The sequence below is a fragment of the Scleropages formosus genome, chromosome 18, assembly GCF_900964775.1.
Source record: "Scleropages formosus chromosome 18, fSclFor1.1, whole genome shotgun sequence".
NCBI classification, from domain to species: domain Eukaryota; kingdom Metazoa; phylum Chordata; class Actinopteri; order Osteoglossiformes; family Osteoglossidae; genus Scleropages; species Scleropages formosus.
In genome coordinates, this window is record NC_041823.1 from 10,019,771 (window position 1) to 10,039,314 (window position 19,544).

At 47.3% G+C, this 19,544-nt stretch overlaps 1 protein-coding gene across 3 annotated transcripts in view; it reads right to left on the reverse strand.

The window, feature by feature from the left end:
- Positions 1 to 19,544, reverse strand: part of trak1a (trafficking protein, kinesin binding 1a) — a 50,423-nt gene that overhangs the window by 28,896 nt on the left and 1,983 nt on the right. The window contains exon 1 of one of the 3 annotated variants that reach the window (XM_029259930.1): positions 5,491 to 5,683. The exons of the other annotated variants lie outside the window; for them this stretch is intronic. The gene's annotated coding sequence lies outside the window, so the exon portion shown is untranslated. Of the gene's footprint in view, positions 1 to 5,490; positions 5,684 to 19,544 lie in introns of those variants that run through there. 3 annotated transcript variants of the gene reach the window in all.

The following is a 19,544-nucleotide window of genomic DNA, read 5'->3' on the forward strand; positions in this document are numbered from 1 at the left end:
GCGTTTCAGATGAGTTTGTCACTCAAAATTAGCTATACCATGTGTGAGAGAGAGTCAGGGTGTGTGATTGTCCTTTCATGGTTTGGTGTCCCACCCAAGGTGTACCCTGCCAGGATAGGAACCAGACCACCACGACCCTGCACTGGACAAGCAGTTATTGATGAATGATGACAATGTTTCCAAAGTACACCTATGTATGTATCTGTATATGTACAACTTTGCACAGCTGACACAAAACACACACCCACCAGCGTATTTATCCCCACAAAATACCATTTTGATTACTCTCTAATCTGCTAACACAGGAACAGGCGTTAACCTGGGGGATCAGGAACAACAGTTGGCCTAACATGGTAAAAGATGGTCATTTCAAAAGCAGCAAACGCCAGTTTTTGCACGTCCGCAGCACGGAAGAGACACTCGGTGTAATTCGAGCTTCAAGAGGACCGATCAGAGGGGAACACCTAGAGGAGTTCAGCTGGAATGTGAGGAAACAAGAGCTCCGGTACCCCTCGCAGGACCTGTTCAGATACAGCGAAAGGGCAGCGTGAAAAGCGCTGAGATTTGTCCGCCTCTCTTCTGAGTCGTGACCCTACCCTGACACTACTCATCTGCTCTTGGGAAAAAAAAAAAAACACAAACAGATAAAATTCACAATTTGTGATGCTTTCCTCCAAAGCGACTCACAGTGTTCTGCTGCTTACGATTTAGCCAGTTACACAGAGGGGTCATTTTACCGTGTCAACTCAGGGTAAGTACCTTGAGCCAGGATTCTTCAGGAGGAGGCAGGATTCAAACCTCTGACAGCGGTAACTACCACCCCACCAGCCGCTACTGCTAATAATGTTGCTGCTAAACAGTCATTTATCCAGAGTGACTTTCAGAACTTGTGAACAAGACCCATTTAGGCAGTTATTCAACTCTGCTAAGTAACATAAGTAGAATACATGTCATTTTCCCTTCTGTCCAGTTACATGACTTTGGCCACAAACGCTTATGTTTCATGCCTTTGGCCAAGGTGCCACCTGCTGGCCGCTTCATGCCCTCACTCAGTACCCAAAGGAGGAGCCTATAAACTGGGTTGGAACATGTGCGACGAAGTCCTGCTCCTCCTCTGCTGGGCTCGCTGCGCCAGGACACGAGAAATCCTGGGCAAACCTACTGTTTCCAAACCGCATCGTTACCGTGGAGACGACGAGTCAGCTCCGCTTACTGTTTACGATATCCAAGGAGACAGGCGTACACAGCAAAGGCGGAGGATTTCCACAGACGTGGGAGGAGGGATGGGGGGGGGCGGTGTGGAAGTTCGTCTCTTCCAGCGCAGACTGATACACAAGCATGAAAATTAAGGCCTCATTCACGGAGGGATGCCGGAGGACACGCAACACTGATTTTACGCATTTTACTCGGGAATTTACACTGAGGCACAAATCGCTGGGTTATTTGCACAGCTTCTTCCAGCGCGGAACATTATTCTGAGTTTACAAACATCCCCAAGCGTGTGCGCCTTACTGCCCAACAGAGTTCCCACGGCACGGTCTCATGACATCGTACGTTGGCTGCAAGACAAATTGCTATTTAATGTAATAGACCTAGGGGGTGCGGTGGCGCAGTGGGTTGGACCACAGTCCTGCTCTCCGGTAGGTCTAGGGTTCGAGTCCCGCTTGGGGTGCCTTGCGACGGACTGGCGTCCCGTCCTGGGTGTGTCCCCTCCCCCTCCGGCCTTACGCCCTGTGTTACCGGGTAGGCTCCGGTTCCCCGTGACCCCGTATGGGACAAGCGGTTCTGAAAATGTGTGTGTGTGTGTGTGTGTGTGTGTGTGTGTAATAGACCTATTTAGCAAGAACACAAACGGGGAAAAAAAAAAAAAAGACATCTTGTCTGCAGTGACATCAGTTGGGGGGGGGCGGTGAAAAGGGATTGTTTCATTTTAGGTCATTTCTCACTTAGTAGGGTAAACAAAGTAATACTACAGTCAATAGAACTGCAGAAACGAAGGGAATACCGTATGTCAGCCTTGGAGAGCTCTAGGGAGAACATATGCATTTATTTATTTTGCAGATGTTTTTCTCCAAAATGATTTACATCTCAGAGAACAACACAAAAATGCTTCACATCAACAGAGAGAGAGATCTGGATGCAGACACATGATTGAGTACAGTCAATTTGTCACTTTCCACTGCATCATATGAGTAGCTGGATAAAGGTCTGTTTTTAAACTACGTTACTTCATTTAGCAGACACTTTTCTCCAAAGCAACTTCCAATGAACTCTATGTAGCGTTATGAGCCTACACACCTTATTCACCATGGTGACTTACACTGCTAGAAACACTACTTACACTGGGTCACTCATCCATACATCAGTGGAACACACTCTCTCTCTCTGTCACTCACACACTATGGGGGAACCTGAACAGTATGTCTTTGGACTGTGGGAGGAAACCAGAGCACCCAGAGAAAACCCACACAGACACGGGGAGAACATGCAAACTCCACACAGACTGAGCCGGGATCAAACCCACGTCCTCTCGCACCACCCAGGCGCTGTGAGACAGCAGCGCTACTCGCTCTGCCACCATGTCGCCCAAATTATTAAACCGATAACATACATGTACACATTTATTGAGCACTTGGACTGGGGACAAGTGAGTCTAACAGAGGTGAGACAGCTGACCGCCGAGACACCGACGCTGAACATACACTGCTTACACTGATGGGTACCGAATTATGGCTGTCGCTCTCAGCCTTTTAAATTAATGAAATACCAAGGATAATCTAAGAAATTAACAGCCCGACAGCAGATTTAGAGCAAAATTAGAGCAAAGGACACATGAAATCAGGCATGCACATCAAAAACGATCGAAAAAATATAATCAGATATTACCAGAGAAGCGCAGTTTACCTGGGAAGACTAACAGGATCTGAACTGAAAGCTGCCGTGTGCGTTATGCCTCACAGCAAAGTCCACCTTCTGGCCGAGCGCAGCACGTGTTAAAGGGACTTTGTGTTTGCTTCACGTGCAAGAAAAGTGATATCTGAATATCAGGAGTTCAAGAGGATGGGAAAAGCCTAACTTTCCTTGTTCCACCAGCTTGACGTTAATTTAAACTTAATTGTAAGCAGTTGATGTTTGAAAACCAACAAGTCGAGAAGAAATAAATTTGTGATTAAATTCTTTAATGCAAGACACTAGTTCTGCAAAAGATTTCATTTTTTAGCAAAAAAAAAAAAACTCTAAATGTTTACATGCTTGTTTTTCAAGTTTTACCATCTTGTTCAGATACGGTGTGCCGAAGGGCTTCGTAAAATTTACCGCGCTGATCCGGTCGTAACTGCTTGTTTCTGTCACTAATGTTTTTAATAGTGATAGCGGTGCCGTGATCACAAGGCTCCTGAATGTGGTGTCCTGTAGGGCAGCGGTTTACCCTGTTTTCAGACCTCGGCGACATTTCATATGAAGAGCAGATGATGCCACAGATCACCGGTGAGCCAAGTTGGGGCTGGGTTCTAGAGGGGCCCCATTCAGCACCATTCCCACGCCACGAATCACTGGGGCGGAACCACACAGCAGGGGGCAGCACTGGTTCACGGCAGGTCCCTGGGGCCAGAGAGCAAGCGGACGAGCGACAGCCCTCCCCTCCGACCCTCCAACCTCAGGCCGTTCGGCGGCAGATGAGAAAGCGCTCACGCAGCATCTCGGGGGGTGGGGGGGTGGGCTCAACAACGCCGTTAGTTCTGGTGCAGCTTGGTCTCCTCACAGGACACGACCCAACACGCACTCGGGGCGGATTCCCACCACATTGCTGTGTCCCTCCCCTCTGGTTCATCTGCATCCCGGAACTCGGCATCCAAATCTGACAAGTAGGCTGACAAAAAGCAAAACGGAGTAAAATAGGGCTGGGCTCTGAAGTTCAGCCAAAAAATTAATTACTAGACACACACTTACACATCCGTGCACGTTGACAGATTTTCGTCAGAGGTGCTCAGCTTAGCCCTTCATACCCAGGCGCTCAACGCCACGATCCGACGGGCCAAATGCAGCTTCAAAACGCCACAAGCGAGAGCCCATCTAGCACTTCCAGCATTATTACTCCCATTATTTCCTCATTTAATTGCAGCTTTTCTCCAAAGCCTCTTAAAATGTCAAGCTTCTCTCTTTTAATTTATCCATATACGCAGCCGGGCGGTTTTCCCAGTAACGTTCATCAATGGTACTACAGCAGGAAGAGGGATCCGAACCCAGGTCCTACAACTGCGAAGGTATAGCACCAACGGCTACACCACCTGCTGCCCCACATCGCAGCGAGGTGCGCATATACGTCACATTACGAGAATATTTAACTGATTATTTGATCATGTCACTCATGGCATTTGGCAGCAGGACAGAAAGGAGAAGGTGGCGGTGATACACCTCCCCAGCCACTATACGACACAGCAGTACCACCATTTAATACAGCAGCCAGAGTAAAACCAAGAAATGGTCCCAGCACTTTGTACACATATAGACACACGTATAAAAGCGGATATTTATTTTGCCTGCGACGGCAAAGCATTCCGCTTTATGTCCCTTTAACGGAGACGTTGCGTGCAATGCCTCTTCACTGCGCGGTGAAAAACAGATTTGTGCCAAAACTTTTCCGGCTTTTAATCTATTTTTAACATCTTTGCTTTCAAGGGACGAGGGGGGTGATCTGAGGAATTAAATTATTAAATTTAAAATTAAAAAAAAAGAAAAAAAAAAAAAAAAAAGCGCCTTCCCGGTGTTCCCAGCCAGCTGAGTGGATAGGAAAAGATGACAGCTTTTCCCACATTGTGTGACTTCTTCAGCTGGACGGCGTTTTTTTGCGGCGAGCCGCATCCCTAGGGAGCCCGTTTCCCTCCGACCAGCAAAATACAGCGGAGCAGTAAAGAAAATAGCCTTCCTTTCTTCCTTCCTCCCGAGAGATCTGGACAAAAACTGTGTGTGTGTGTGTGTGTGTGTGTGTGTGTGTGTGTGTGTGTGTGTGTGTGTGTGTGTGTGTGTGTGTGTCAGAGATGATTGCCCGGGTGGTGAACTGACCTTCATTAGAATTCTGTCAATAATTCAGATGATGCTCCAATGAAAATGTCAGGCCGCTTAGGTTAAATATCTATTAAGGTTATGAAACCAGAAACCAAATCGGTCGTTCCATAAGTCCATTTAAGTAACTAAGCAAATTACACCCGCGCAATATGCTTAATTAGTCAGAGTGAGGGAAACCACACGGGTGCGATTCCAAACGATAAGCTTCAATCATGCAGACGGTGGCACCTTCCCAGACATCCCTCCTGAGGGGATTCTACTAAGAGCGCTAACAATCAATCTCGGTGAAGTGCCACTGTAATAAAAGCAATCGAGCAAAGTGCCTCCATTAAGGGAACGGTGGCACCATCTCCCTTGAGATTTGAACCCACAAATCACGAGGAGCGGGAAGGAATTAAAAGGCCGGGCCCGGGCCGTTCCGCATACCCGTGATGGTTCCCGCATCTCTGTAGGCGATGCTGCCGAGGGTGTTGTCGTCGGGGGCGACAGCCTCCCTCACGTACTGTTCCTCGTGGACGCCAGGGGCGACGGTGGGTTCCGGAGGCGGGCCGCCAGGCTCTGAGGGGGGCGGGGCGGAGGCCGAGGTGCTTTGGTTCGACGCCGTGGCGTCCAGCTTGGCTGCTTTTCACTGGCGAGCACCACGTGCCATGGGTGGGGCCAGCGCTGGGCGCTGGGCAGGGCGGGCAGAGCGGCGGCCCCGGGGGACCGGTATAAAATGACGTCCTCAGCGTCACGCTGGAAGAGAAGAGAGCGGATGGTGAGCGCTGCTGCCAGGGGACCACATAGGACAGAGTTCAAGCTGCTTTTATAAGAGCATCATCCAAGCAATGGATTCACGACAAACTAAACAGTTGGGTTCCATCACACTCCCCTAAATAGAGGGGCGGCAGGTGGCAGAGCGGTTAGAGCGGGCCATCACCTTACAGTCAACGGACAAGGGTTCAGACCCCTGCTCTCAATCAATGTAGTAAAAACTGCCCAGCTGTATAAATATGACCAGGTAAATCGCTGTAAGTAGTGCGGTATTCAAACCCAACGTAGTAAATGTCCTCGGACAAAGGCATGAGTGGCTTATAGTCGGAATCGTTATCGCGACGCAGTTCTTTTAACTGTGAAGGATGGGAACCTTTTCCACTCAGAGAGGAAAAAAAAAAAAAAAAAAAAAAAACCCACAGTCCATCATACAGCCAATTTACTGGGAATCTGTACTGAGGCTTCAGACACCAGATGAGAGCACAGTTTAAACCGGTTTCAGTGGGACTTCACGCTTGAGCACGAAGCACAGTTCATGCCGAAAGAAGAATGGTTCGTACACGTTTCAACACCAAGACACCACTGTGACGATCTGTGTTGCCCGGACAGGAGGCTCAAGCCAAGAGATATTGCTGAAACCTGCCTCTCTTGCAAAATCAACTGAAGCAGCTTCTTAAACATTGTTGGAATATTATAAAGTGGAATGAGGAGTCAGGAATCACTCAGCGCCCTTAAACGTCCTCTCTGCTCACTGGGTGGTTGTAATGCTTTAGGGGTCGGGGGGGGGGGTCCACTTGAAGGATGGGGCTTCGACTCCCACTCTCCCTGTCGTAGCCCCGATCAAGGTATTTATCCTGAATTGCTCCAGTAAAAATAACCTCGAGTATAAATTAAAAACTTTAAAATTAGCACTGTGATTCACTGCAATCTCATCGTAAAATGAGGAAGCGTAAGCATACATATGAATCTATAAACACGGTTCATCACATATATACATTTACAGTTGTCCATTTAGCAGAAGCTTTTCTACAAAGCGACATACTGTACATCTCAGAGAAAATACAATGGATGCAATTATATCAACAGAAGGACAGATTTGGATGCAGACGTGATTCTACAGTACAGTCAATTTGACACGTTGCACCACATGAACCAGTATCCACTGGCATGGTGGCACAGTGGGTAGCACTGCTGTCTCACAGTGCCTGGATGGTGCGAGAGAACATGGGTTCGATCCCTGCTCAGTCTGTGTGGAGTTTGCATGTTCTCCCCGTGTCTGTGTGAGTTTCCTCTGGGTGCTCTGGTTTCCTCCCACAGTCCAAAGACTGTTCGTATTCCCCCATAGTGTGTGAGTAACAGAGAGAGTCTGTTCCACTGAAGTATGGATGAGTGACCCAGTGTAAGTAGTGTTTCTAGCAGTGTAAGTCACCACGGTGAATAAGGTGTGTGGGCTCATAACACTACATAGAGTTAATTGGAAATTGCTTTGAAGGAAAGTGTCTGCTAAGTGAATAAATGTAAATTTAAGAAGCTGCATGAAGTTTCACCCTTTACGGAACAATTTCTAATCAAACATATTTTTGAACACAGACATTTACACACCCATCGTGGATCACATGTACTGAGATGGTTCTCATACCCAGGAAACACATAGCTGAATTCGATCAAAAATGTCAAACGCCAGACAGAGAGATGTAAAAAGGTCAATTGATGGGGTTCGAGTTCTGTTCTGTGAACTTCTGCTCGCACACGTTTTACCACCTTTATCTCTGCGAACACAGTGACACGATAAAGGAAAATATTGTGGGGGGAGCAGCTTGTCTTTTGACTACTGGCATCATTCAGAAGTGGTAAAGAATCCAAATCTGCAAAGGCGTGAAAAATCACTCAGTATGAGAGCAGGCCGTGTCAGGTCACTGCACTGCTGGCTGCACTGGTGGGATGAGTCTTCGGGCCATATTTCCTTGGCAAGAGGGCACTGATCATATACCAGCGGGATCTGAACTGTAGTAGGCGTGAGGGGGGTATGATGAAGAAGCTTTTCAAGCTGATTGGTCCACAAGATACGGCCATTTCCATCCTGCCAAACATCTCTCAACATCTTAATATTTTACAGTAATAATTATTGGAAAGGAGCGCGCTGGTGTGGCGGGTTTGGCCGGGTCCTGCTCTCTGGTGGTTCTGGGGTTCAAGTTCTGCTTGGAGTGTCTTGCTTGCAATGGAGTGGCGTCCCGTCCTGGGTGTGTCCCCTCCCCCTCCAGCCTTACGCCCTGTGTTGCCGGGTTAGGCTCTGGCTCCCTGCAACCCCGTATGGGACAAGCAGTTTCAGACAGTGTGTGTGTGTGTGTGTGTGTGTGTGTGAATTATTGGAAAGGCAACTGTATGTAATTTATGAATGTTACACACCTTAAGGCGTGTAGAACTGATAAATAAAGTATCCAGAAACTAGATCTGGACCTTTATTGAAACTACCCTCTGCGGCCCAGAAATTCTCCTCTACACAGATTAGTCTCGGGAAACGTAATCTCTCGAGGACCACTCAAACATAAGGGTGGGGTCCAGCTAAATAAACATTTACATTCTTGGTCCAGCCACTTTCTCAGCAGTCCACGCCATCCACTCCGTTACCCGGAGACGTGTTCAATGGTCGATTAGCTATAGTGTCCGAATTCTGGGAACATCGGCGCACGTCCTCGGCGCTTAAAATCGCGACAGATTCAGAGCCACCCACCCAGCAGCGGTCAGTTTAAACTTGCCCAAGTCTAGTGACCCATGACATGAACAATGAGTCTAGTAAAAGAACCGCAGCCCTTTGCCCTCGAGCACCAAGACTGCGCGAATAAATTGCGGAGACAGAGAACTCGCTGGCAACCGCTAAAGCAGAACGTCCGCAGGGGACGTAAACGTGCTAAAGCTCAAAATCAAAATTGTCAAAACACAGGGAAAAAAATTGTTCTGGAATATTTACACAAAGGGTGACATCTCAAAATAATCGGGGTGGGGGGGGAGTTTTTCGTGCCTGTTGTGACACGGGAATCAACGAACAAACTAATAACTTGAAGATCATGCCCAGATAACCATTTACACAGCTACTCCTGTAACGCACACACACACACACACACACACACACACACACACACACACACACACACACACACACACGCTGTCTGAAACCGCTTGTCCTGAGCGGGGTCATGGCAAGCTGGAGCCTAACCCGGCAACACAGGGCGCAAGGACGGAGGGGGAGGGGACACACCCAGGACGGGACGCCAGTCCATCTCAAGGCACCCCAAGAAAGACTCGAACCCCAGAGCCACCAGAAAGCAGGACCCGGCCAAACCCGCTGCACCCTCCCTCCTATAAATACATAAATAAAAAAATATGTTAATATGGATCTCAAAAAAAAAAAAAAAAAAAAGAAAATAGTTGCAAGGTGATCAGGAGTCATCGATATTCTGAAAGTTTTATGCAGCTGCTCGTGTGATGAACATTGGTTCATATGGTGGAAAGAAAGTAACTGCACTTAAGAATCGCACGTCTGCAACTATGTCTCTCTACGAATGTAATGGACACATGGTATCTTCCCTGAGATGGACGTCGCTTTGGAGAAAAGCGTCTGCCAAATGAGTAACTGTAAATGCAAATTACATTACATTTATGTAATAATGACCGTAACCGAAGTTCAGAGATTGCCGTTGTCGTCCCGAGGACTCTCACAGGGAGGCAACCGCATTACAAACAAAGGGACGTGGTCAGTAAAGTCAGTAAATCATAGTAAATCGAAACGGGACAGGCTACTGCGGCGCACTCGCGCCACCTCCCACACGACCATGTGAGGCTATTCTTTCCGAGTCAGCTGAACGGGGCCACGGCATTGCAGCAAGGAGCCAAAGGCGTGCCCAAACGGAGCTCGTGACTCAGGCAGGGTCCTGCCCAGCCTCCGCGCTACATGTGTATGGCAGGCAAACACACGCCTGGATGGACGAGATGACCGCTTTCCTTTACTAGCTGCCAATCGTCGTCAGCAGAGAACAATGGCAGCATAATGTGCTGGACTGCATAGACCACACCTGGAAGCACCTGGAAAGACAGGGCCTAGAAGTTGTTTCACTTACAAATAGGACCTTAAATATTTCTTTAATAATTGCATTTAAAGTCCTATGTCAAAATTGATGTAAATGAGATTTTGAGAGGGGGGCGCGGTGGTGCAGCGAGTTTGGCCGGGTCTGGGGTTCGAGTCCCATTTGGGGTGCCTTGTGATGGACTGGCGTCCCGTCCTGGGTGTGTCCCCTCCCCCTCCAGTCCTGCACCCTGTGTTGCCGGGTTAGGCCCTGGTTTGCCGTGACCCCACTTGGGACAAGCTGTGAGTGTGTGTGTGTGTGTGTGAGAGAGTGATATTTTGTGATTTATCCATTTATCTAATGCTTTTCTTGCAATATTAATCTATAATTATTTACCCATTTAGGGGCACGGTGGCGCAGCAGGTTTTACCAGGTCCTGCTCTCTGGTGGGTCTGGGGTTTGAGTCCCGCTTGGGGTGCCTTGTGATGGACTGGCGTCTCGTCCTGGGTGTTTCTCCAGCCCTGCACCCTGTGTTGCCAGGTTAGGCTCTGGCTTGCCACAACCCTGCTTGGGACAAGTGGCTTCAGCCAATGTTTGTGTGTGTGTGCGCATTTACCCATTTACTGTAGAGCTGGATAATTTTTACTGGCACAGTTAAGGGTAGGTAGCTTGCTTAGGGGTAATAAAGCAGGAGGTGGGATTTGAACCAACAACCTGAGAGTCAAGAGGTGGCAGCACTGACTGCTATGCCACATACTGATCCAACTGTTGAGTTTTGATTTCATTTAGCTGACACCTTTCTGTAGGCCATCTTCTTCATATACTTATTATTTAACCCATTTAAAGTTTCTATGGTCTATGAATTCAGCGTAAGAACCTTGATGAAATGTACAACAGCTGGAGCGTCAACAGTATAAATAACATTTGTACAAATAATACGGACATGTAAATGAAAATTTTAAAAATATGAAATATTTAATTTTGGAAATACTAGTGCATATGCAGTATTGGCCACTTTTTTTCTGCAGCAGGCAGAAAAACTGCAGAGGACATAGACCTGAAAGTTGCATGTTCAAATCCCAGGAGGGGCCCCGGGCCAAAAACCCACCCTGAATGGTCCAGTAAAAATATCCAAATCTATAAATGGACATATCTGTAAATCGGTGTAGAATAAATGGCACCACCTTGCTATGCAGCGTGTGGCAGTGGGACCCCCTGTGTCACATGGCAGCGAAGGACGTGCAAAAGGGGCGGAAATAAAGCAGTCGCTGCCGCGGTCTTGTTTGCAGAGCGCCAGGTGCTGCAGTATCAAAGCGGACGACGGTTTCAGCGGAAGGGCAGCTCAAGGTCGTGGCTCACCTGCACCAGCGGCACATGACGCCCCGCCTCCATGCCCAACCTCAGCAATCACGTGACCCCCCCCCCCCCCCCAATCACCTCATACAGCTTAAAAGTCCTCATCATACCTCCCACACCATTCAGAGAGGCTTTTCCCATCCGCTGTGCTCAGAGCTTGAAACGAGATCGGGCTCTAATTACAAACAGAACAATGCGTCCTCACTGGCCTCCTGTTTTTGTACTTGCTACACAAAAATACTCACGTGTGGCTAGCACTTTACCAGTTAACCTGGAACGGCAGACTGCGGGTCACCCTGCCTTAAATAACATGGAGAAAAACAGTACAAAAAACACTGGTCAGCGTGTCCTTCAAGAGCGAGCGTAAACATGGAGTCAATCACCCCATTTCTGATCGCCATCGCTGGAGTTTCAGAAATATATCAAATATGTAGTTTGCTCCAGTTCAAAATGCATATTTATCATCATTACCTTTGCTGTGAACTGCTGTGATTTCTACCTTATGATCCAGCAGAGTGCTATGAGATGATGATGAGCATCGGTGGTCTTTCACCTGAGCCTACAGACATGTGTGTCCCACATCAAACTACACATGTCTTGGATAAAATGTATCCTCAAAATATTTTTATGCATTTATTTTATTACAAGTTTCTTTTTCACCAAGTATGTCCTTAATACACCTTAATAAGTCTTTGCTCATAATGGACCCCTATGTGACCTCTGATATAATGGCAGCAGGTACCAGGACCCCAGTTTAAATCCCCATTCCCACTGATGTACCTTTGAGGAAGGTGATTACCCTGAAAAACTTAAAAATATATACATCCTGCTGTATGAATGTGCAGATAATTGTAAGCAGCTTACGATTTTCAGTTTCTTTGGAGAAAAGCATCAGCTAAATTGATACATAATAATTAACTACACAACACCAAGAAAAAAAGGACCTTATGCTAGGAAACTACACACATGCACGCATTGTCCGAAACCACTTGTCACATGCGAGGGTCGCGGGGAGCCGGAGCCTAACCCGGCAACACAGGGTGTAAGACTGGAGGGGGAGGGGACACACCCAGGACGGGACGCCAGTCCATCACAAGGCATCCCAAGCGGGACTCGAACCCCACACCCACCAGAGAGCTGGCCCTGGCCAAACCCGCTGCGCCACCGCACCCACTGCTAGGAAACTAGTCTATGACAAAATATTGCTGCTAGTTCAGGTTACATTCGTAACTTGACATGAATAACTGTTCCTGAACTGCCTGGCCAAATACTACAGAAAGCTTGGTTTCAAAATAGGGCAACATTCCAGAAAAAACAGCACGCGAGTCACGGGAACAAATGGAAACGGCGACAACGTGTTTCTAAGGACGGTGCCGGACCACCACGAGCCAGCAAAGGCTCGGAAGCGGTAACGGCCTGGCGGCATCTCCTGAAGAGAACGGTTTAAATTCGCACCGGGTTGAAAGGGCAGCAGCCGCCCGCCGTTTCCACGACATCGCGGAGTCGCTCTGATGACAGGGTCAGCCCCAGGGTCACGGGCAAGACGGACGCCCCCTTCAACGCCGTGCCTTGAGAAACCTCCCTGGTAACTGTAGAATTTACCATCAGAGCAGAAGATCACGGAAGAACTGCGAACTCGTACAAAGCATTACAGCTCATTCAAATTCTCCGAGGGCTGCGGTTGCAGTGACGGAATTATCGAAAGGCACTCAACTCAGGGTCAAAAAATCATAAAAATGACATGCTTGGGATGCTGGAATCTCAATAATATTCAGTCAGTTAGTAAAAAGATGATAATTTGGTCCATAATACGCTCCATTAGAAACAAAATGACATTTAATACGGCGGGACACGACAACGCTGTTTTATGGGCCTCAAACTAGTAAAGTTCTCAAGAAGAGGGAGTGACGGAAACGTGTCACAGAGGGGAACGCGGTAAATGGACTTTTAAACACAGTATCACCGTATGGGCTCACTGAAGACATGACTCCAGAGTATTTTTGTAACCCATTGCTTTATCCAGCTTTCGCCAATGGATATTTTTATATTTCCAGTTTGTTATTAATATTTTATTATGTCTTTTGTCACCACTCTATTTTTCAGTCACTGTCCCTTGTTGCGTTATTCTGACTTATGTTATTTTTGGACTTAAAGCTCTCACCAGACAGTATGTGTGTGTGTGTGTGTGTGTGTGTGTGTGTGTGTGTGTGTGTGCTCTCATATTATTTGCACTACCCTTGTATTATGGTTATTAATGATTGCTCTCAGCTGGTGGTCCAAGAACAATGATGTCACAAACCTCCACATGGTCTACCCCTTACATATACGTCACTCCTAAAATATAATGTATAAGCACACTGATGAAGGCATCTTCCCAAAACACTCACGCTGTACAAATGTGTGCAGCCATTTTTTTTTTTTTTTACAGCTTTATAATTTTTACTGTTTTACTGGATAAATAATTGTAACTAGGTAAATGTAAAAACATGGCATTGTAAGTTGCCTTGGAAAATGTCAGAAAAATTAATTATTATTACATTCATTTACTTAGCAGACAATTTTGTCCAAAGCAATTTCCAATTAACTCTATGTAGTGTTATGAGCCCACACACCTTATTCACCGTGGTGACTTACACTGCTAGATACACTACTTACACTGGGTCACTCATTCATACATCAGTGAAACACACTCTCTCTGTCACTCACACGCTATGGGCGAACCTGAACAGCATGTCTTTGGACTGTGGGTGGAAACCAGAGCACCCAGAAGAAACCCATGCGTACACAGGGCAAACGTAAACTCCACGCAAACTGAGTGGGGATCGAACCCACGTCCTCTCGCACCACCCAGGCGCTGTGAGACAGCAGTGCTACTCACTATCCCACTGTGCCACCTATTATAATTATTATTATTACTACTCCTACAACAACATTACTTCATACTAGGCACACATTGCGTGTGCAGAAACAAACTTCACCACAGATGATTTGGGATGTATCTCGTACCCTGGGTGTACCCATTTCACCCAGTACCTGATCTTGCGATGCTGACTTGCTGAGTACATTTCAAAGCCTCTTCCTCTGTCTAACCTTAGCCAACCAAGCACAAATTACACTTTTACTTAAAATACACTTTTCAGGACGGAAATGTGGACACCGCGTAACACGAAATGCTGCAAATACAAACAAGCACGGGATGTTACTTTAGGAGACAGCGCAGGCCTGGAAATCGCTTTTCCGCAGTTGAATTACAGCACAGAGCTGTCACTGCGAACGGCTCCTCGCTCGGTGAGGGGTTCGACAGTCGATACAGCCCCTTGTGTGAGGAAAGTGCACATTTCACAGAATGGAGTTCTCTTTCTCTCTCTCTCTCACACACACACACACACACACACACACACACACACACACACACACACACACACACACACACTTCCTTCCAGCTCTGTCATGTACTCATTCTCCTCAAACGCCTCTCTTTTACATAACCCACTCTTCCCTCCAGCCGTTTCAAGTGAAGGCAGGAGGGGGAAAAGTGCTATAAATAGCTTACATCTCCATGCATATTGTATGTCATAACGGAGAGTGGCCGTTCTGCCATCAGCGACGCCTGCTCCCACAATCCCTTGCTCATCCCCCTTTCTAATTCTAATTGTAGCTGTAACAAAAAAAAAAAAAAAAAAAAAAAAATGCTTTATTTGCATGACAAGTGGTTACTTTTCACTAAAGCAGATCCAGGCACATACAGAAAAAGCCATATTTCATTTAAAGAGGAAAAAAACTGGAATGAACCTCTCTTACTCAGACATTTACGCACCCCCCCCCAACCCCAACTCCAACCCCAACCCCAACCCCCACACCTCCGTCTCAGTTTTCCATGTCCTTTCCTCCGTGTCCCTGCCCCCCTCCAATCCCTCTCCGTTCAGTTCACTTTGCTTTATTATAACAAGGAAATTAGTAGCAAACACGTAAGCATCACAATAAAAAAAACAATGTTGGAAAGGAAATGTATTTTATTGCGATGGTCTTCACCTGGAGTTCCCACGGTAAATGTGTTCACGACTGAAGCACGTAACTGTCTTCCCTTAGAAAAATTAACGTTTGATCTGCATGAAATTTCAAAGGGATTCTGGAATTTTTGGACACCCTTCTGGAATTCATTACACGCTGGAATGTGATCGCACCTGTGAAATTTTCTAACTCTTCATGTATGTGGATGTTTTTGCAATTCTGCAAATGCACCGTTTCTACCTCTTTGTTGCTGTGACCCACCGCTGTTCCGTTGTTAAGAAAAAGTAACAACGGTAAACAGCAGAAGCGGAGCAGCACAGCAACCGCGAGACGTTCTCCTTCTCTGCTCCCCCCACCCTCCCGAGCTGCACGTCGGCCACCCTTCTCCCTGCAGGAGGCCACGTGGGGGCGGCCATGCGTGACTGCACCGCGCCATCAGCTGGGCTACGCTCGCCCGTACACGTGAGCTCATCGCACTCCAGCGGGGATGCTGTTTCTCCCCTAAACAGCTTGCTGGAGGACTGAAGGCTCTCCCGTCTGCAGAGGCGCAAAGCAGCCTGAATCCACGGCCTGGAGCCCGCACGCTGGAGTGGGGTTCGAGGGGACTGGATGGCCCTTATCGACAAGCTGCCAGCCTTGTTCATTTCAGCAGCCTTTCCTCCAGCCATGAGAGCCTTGCAGGTAATTGCTTTTTTAATCCAAGCTAGTCTGCCAAAGTTATCCTACAGGTGGGAGACAAAGGAGCCTCCTGAAAGCCGTTAATGTAAGAGCAGCCAACCCAGACTGATTAATATTCGAAGCCTTAAACGGCACAGGAACAATTATCTGCAGCCTGACCCCCCGCGGCAACCTTAACTTCCAGTGTCCTGAGTGAAAGCAGGCAGCAGCCGGTAAATGCTGGCGGTCAACGATCCCGCGTCTGACCCTGGTACACCACAGAGATGGATGTAAAGTAAGAGGGGGCTGGCGCCGCGCCCGATCTCGTCAAGACCCAGGAACGTCACCCTGGAAAACGGTCATAAACTATATTGGTTTCAGAGGCCGTGCGTTGCTCCACGTAGCGCGCGCTGGGCTGCTGCCAGGGTGGACGCTTCACGCTTTATGTGTCTTTACAACAGCGGAAAAATAAGTGCAGCGGGTGGGGTCACATGATGGCCTAACGCCTAAAAATAAGCGCCGGACGAGCAGGATGCTTTTATGGTGGCATATAAACTCCGAGGCACAGGTCTGGTGCAAAAGATTGACAACTTGAGAAGTGTAAACATAGCCGTGGCCATTTGGAAGAGTCGTTCTTCAAGAGTCTGCCCTGCAGACAGGTAGACATCCTCCACATTTACATCTGCTCCAAAGCCCAGATCATCATCAGATCAGAGTAATTACTTCACTGGCGGGACTCCCAGGGTACTTTGGATTAATACCATTCCTCTTCCTCTCCCGATGGATCTCTATAACACAAAATCCCCGACGTGTGCGGACAGAAATACAGAGATCTAAACACGTACTAAGAATGTTAGTTAGAAATTGTGATTTTTCTAAGCAGAAGCTTTTCTCCAGAGCAATTTATAGTGTTAGGCTATCTACAATGACTTTCCTATTTATACAGCTTGGTAAATAAGGTGTGTGGGCTGATAACACTACATAGAAATCATTGAAAGTCGCATTGGAGAAAAGAGAGGGGGTGCGGTGGCGCAGTGGGTTTGAAAGGGTTCTGCTCTCCGGGGGGTCTGGGGTTCGAGTCCCGCTTGGGGTGCCTTGCGACGGACTGGCGTCCCATCCTGGGTGTGTCCCCTCCCCCTCCGGCCTTACTCCCTGTGTTGCTGGGTTAGGATCCCTGCGACCCTGCATGGACAAGCGGTTTCAGCTGATATGTGTGTGTGTGTGTAATACAGCTGGGTAATGTTTAATATATTAATTCAGGGTATGTACTTTGCTAAAGGGTGTCACAGCAGAAGGTGAGATTCAAACCTGGGTCCTTTGAGCTGAAGCTCAAACAACTACACTACCAGCTGCCCTGTGATGAAATTATTAAATGTATTAATTCATTAAGATACTGCATAAAAATAACCCACCGTGGTTCATCTTTCCACATATAATGGTTAAAAGGTACAGTGGGTGGCACAGTGGTCAGAGCAGTTTCCCCAGAATCAATCCCAACTTCTGCTGTAGACCAGGGTACTTGGGCTAAACTGATACAGTAAAATTATCCAGAATATCAACAGGTAAATCACCGGAAGTAGCTCAGCATGCAAACCTGCAAGTCACTCTGGAGAAGAGCATCAGCGAAATAAATACACGCAAATCATACAAAAATACATCCTACACGTTGAACTATGCAAGTTATCCAGTGACAGAAAGTGCTGAAAATTTCCAACGCAAATACTGGCACGAAAGCAGTCCATTAGTGATGAAACAAGAACAAAGTGCCATTCTAGTTTAGTCATGGGGGGGAAAAAAAAAAAAAAAACCTGTCTTGTAAACGCTTGGTAGTTAAGTTAACAAGGATGAGCAGACATTTACACTCATAGGGACTTTGCGAAACAATAAGGTCATGATGAGAACTTCTCATTGTACTCAACAGACCTTTCTTTATACTATAATCATGCAGGCTGATGAGCGTTGCTCTCAGAACACTGAGAAAATTGCATCCACCCCTCAGCCGTCTCCAGGGAAATAACTATTGTGATAGAAATAGGAAGAATAGGAATCCAAAATCCATAGTTTTTTGTTTACTACAGACATATCGAGAGTAATCTGCTACTATATTAACTATAGCATAACATGGCCTGTTGATGACTGATAAAATGTAAGAACTATGAAATAAATAAAGGGGTATTGTTGCCAAAACTTTTCTGGAATCGAAAAGAACAGACAGATAAGATTGAGTGCGAGTCAACAGCGCTGCAAGCTGTACTTTAGCTTTTGCTGCATGGAATCTGTAAACAAAATGAGAAAGACACAGTGCTTATGGTAGGATAAACATGGACATAAAAACATGTTTTGATGTTCTATGTCCATAAGAACAAGAGGATCTTTAAGCTGTACTACCAACATCCATCCATCGACAGCAACCGCTTGCCCCGAGCAACGAACCGGAGCCTAACCCGGCAACAAAGGGACGCAAGGCCGGAGGGGGAGGGGACACACCCAGGACGGGACACCAGTCCATTGCAAGGCACCCCAACCAGGACTCGAACCCCAGACCCGCCACACAGTGGGCACTGGCTGAACCCGCTGCACCACCGTGCCGCGTACCACCAACGTTTTTCTCCAAAGTGATGTACATCTCAGAGAACAGTAAGAACAGTGCTTTACATCAACAGAAGGAGCGATTTGGATGCAGACACGTGATTCTAGACTACAGTCAATTTGTCGCATCCCACCATATGGACCGTTAGACATCACACGAGGAGCTGCATAAAAGGTTTATCCATTATTCAAAAATTATTAAACAGTCATACGACCTGTTTCTGCACAATACAAACTACAGCTGTGCATTTTCTATTAAAAAAAAAAAAAAAGGCAAACTCTTAACAGCTGGCTGGAAACCAGCACACCTCTTCATCAAGAATTCAGTTACGCAATTTATAATGTGATGTTTTCAGGAATGTACTTATCTCAACTATCATTCTTGGCAAAACAAGCCTGCAAACCTAGGATGAGCAGAAAAGAGAACGCAACAGCAGATGGGACCTTCAAACAGGTTACTCCCAGAACATCAGGGGTGTGTAATTGGGGTGGGGGGGGGTCATGAATGACAACATTACCATGAGGAGACATGTGACGGAAGTGGTACTTCCTGCATGGGCCACACCAGTTGTCTACGTGCGGATGTATGCATCCTGCCCGCTGTGTGCTTCCGTTACTCCCCCAACCAGCAAAGCATATCCATTATTCCTGCAGAAGCGCTCAGACACACAGGTGACGCAACTATTACGATAAGAAGAAACGCGTGTAAATATGGCCATTATAAAAACACGCAACAAATAGAAAAGCTGGACAGACGAGTGCCTTCATGCTGCCAGGGTTTCCGAGGGAATTGCTCTCGGAAGCCGTGCTTCGCAAGGCCCCCTCTTCCCTCAGCAACTCTGTCACTTCCCATTATGCTGCCGGGCACGTCTCCAGCTACAAAGAACCCCCTCTACATCGTGGGGCCTGGTGGACTCAACGGTGTCCCCTCCCCCCACGGACTTAGCGCTGCTCTTCCTCCTCACACCCTCACAGACAAAAGGATCGCTCTCCGGAGAGCTGGGCGGGGCCGTCACAACGTTCAAATCTGACGGATCTCGCCGAGGGCCGCGC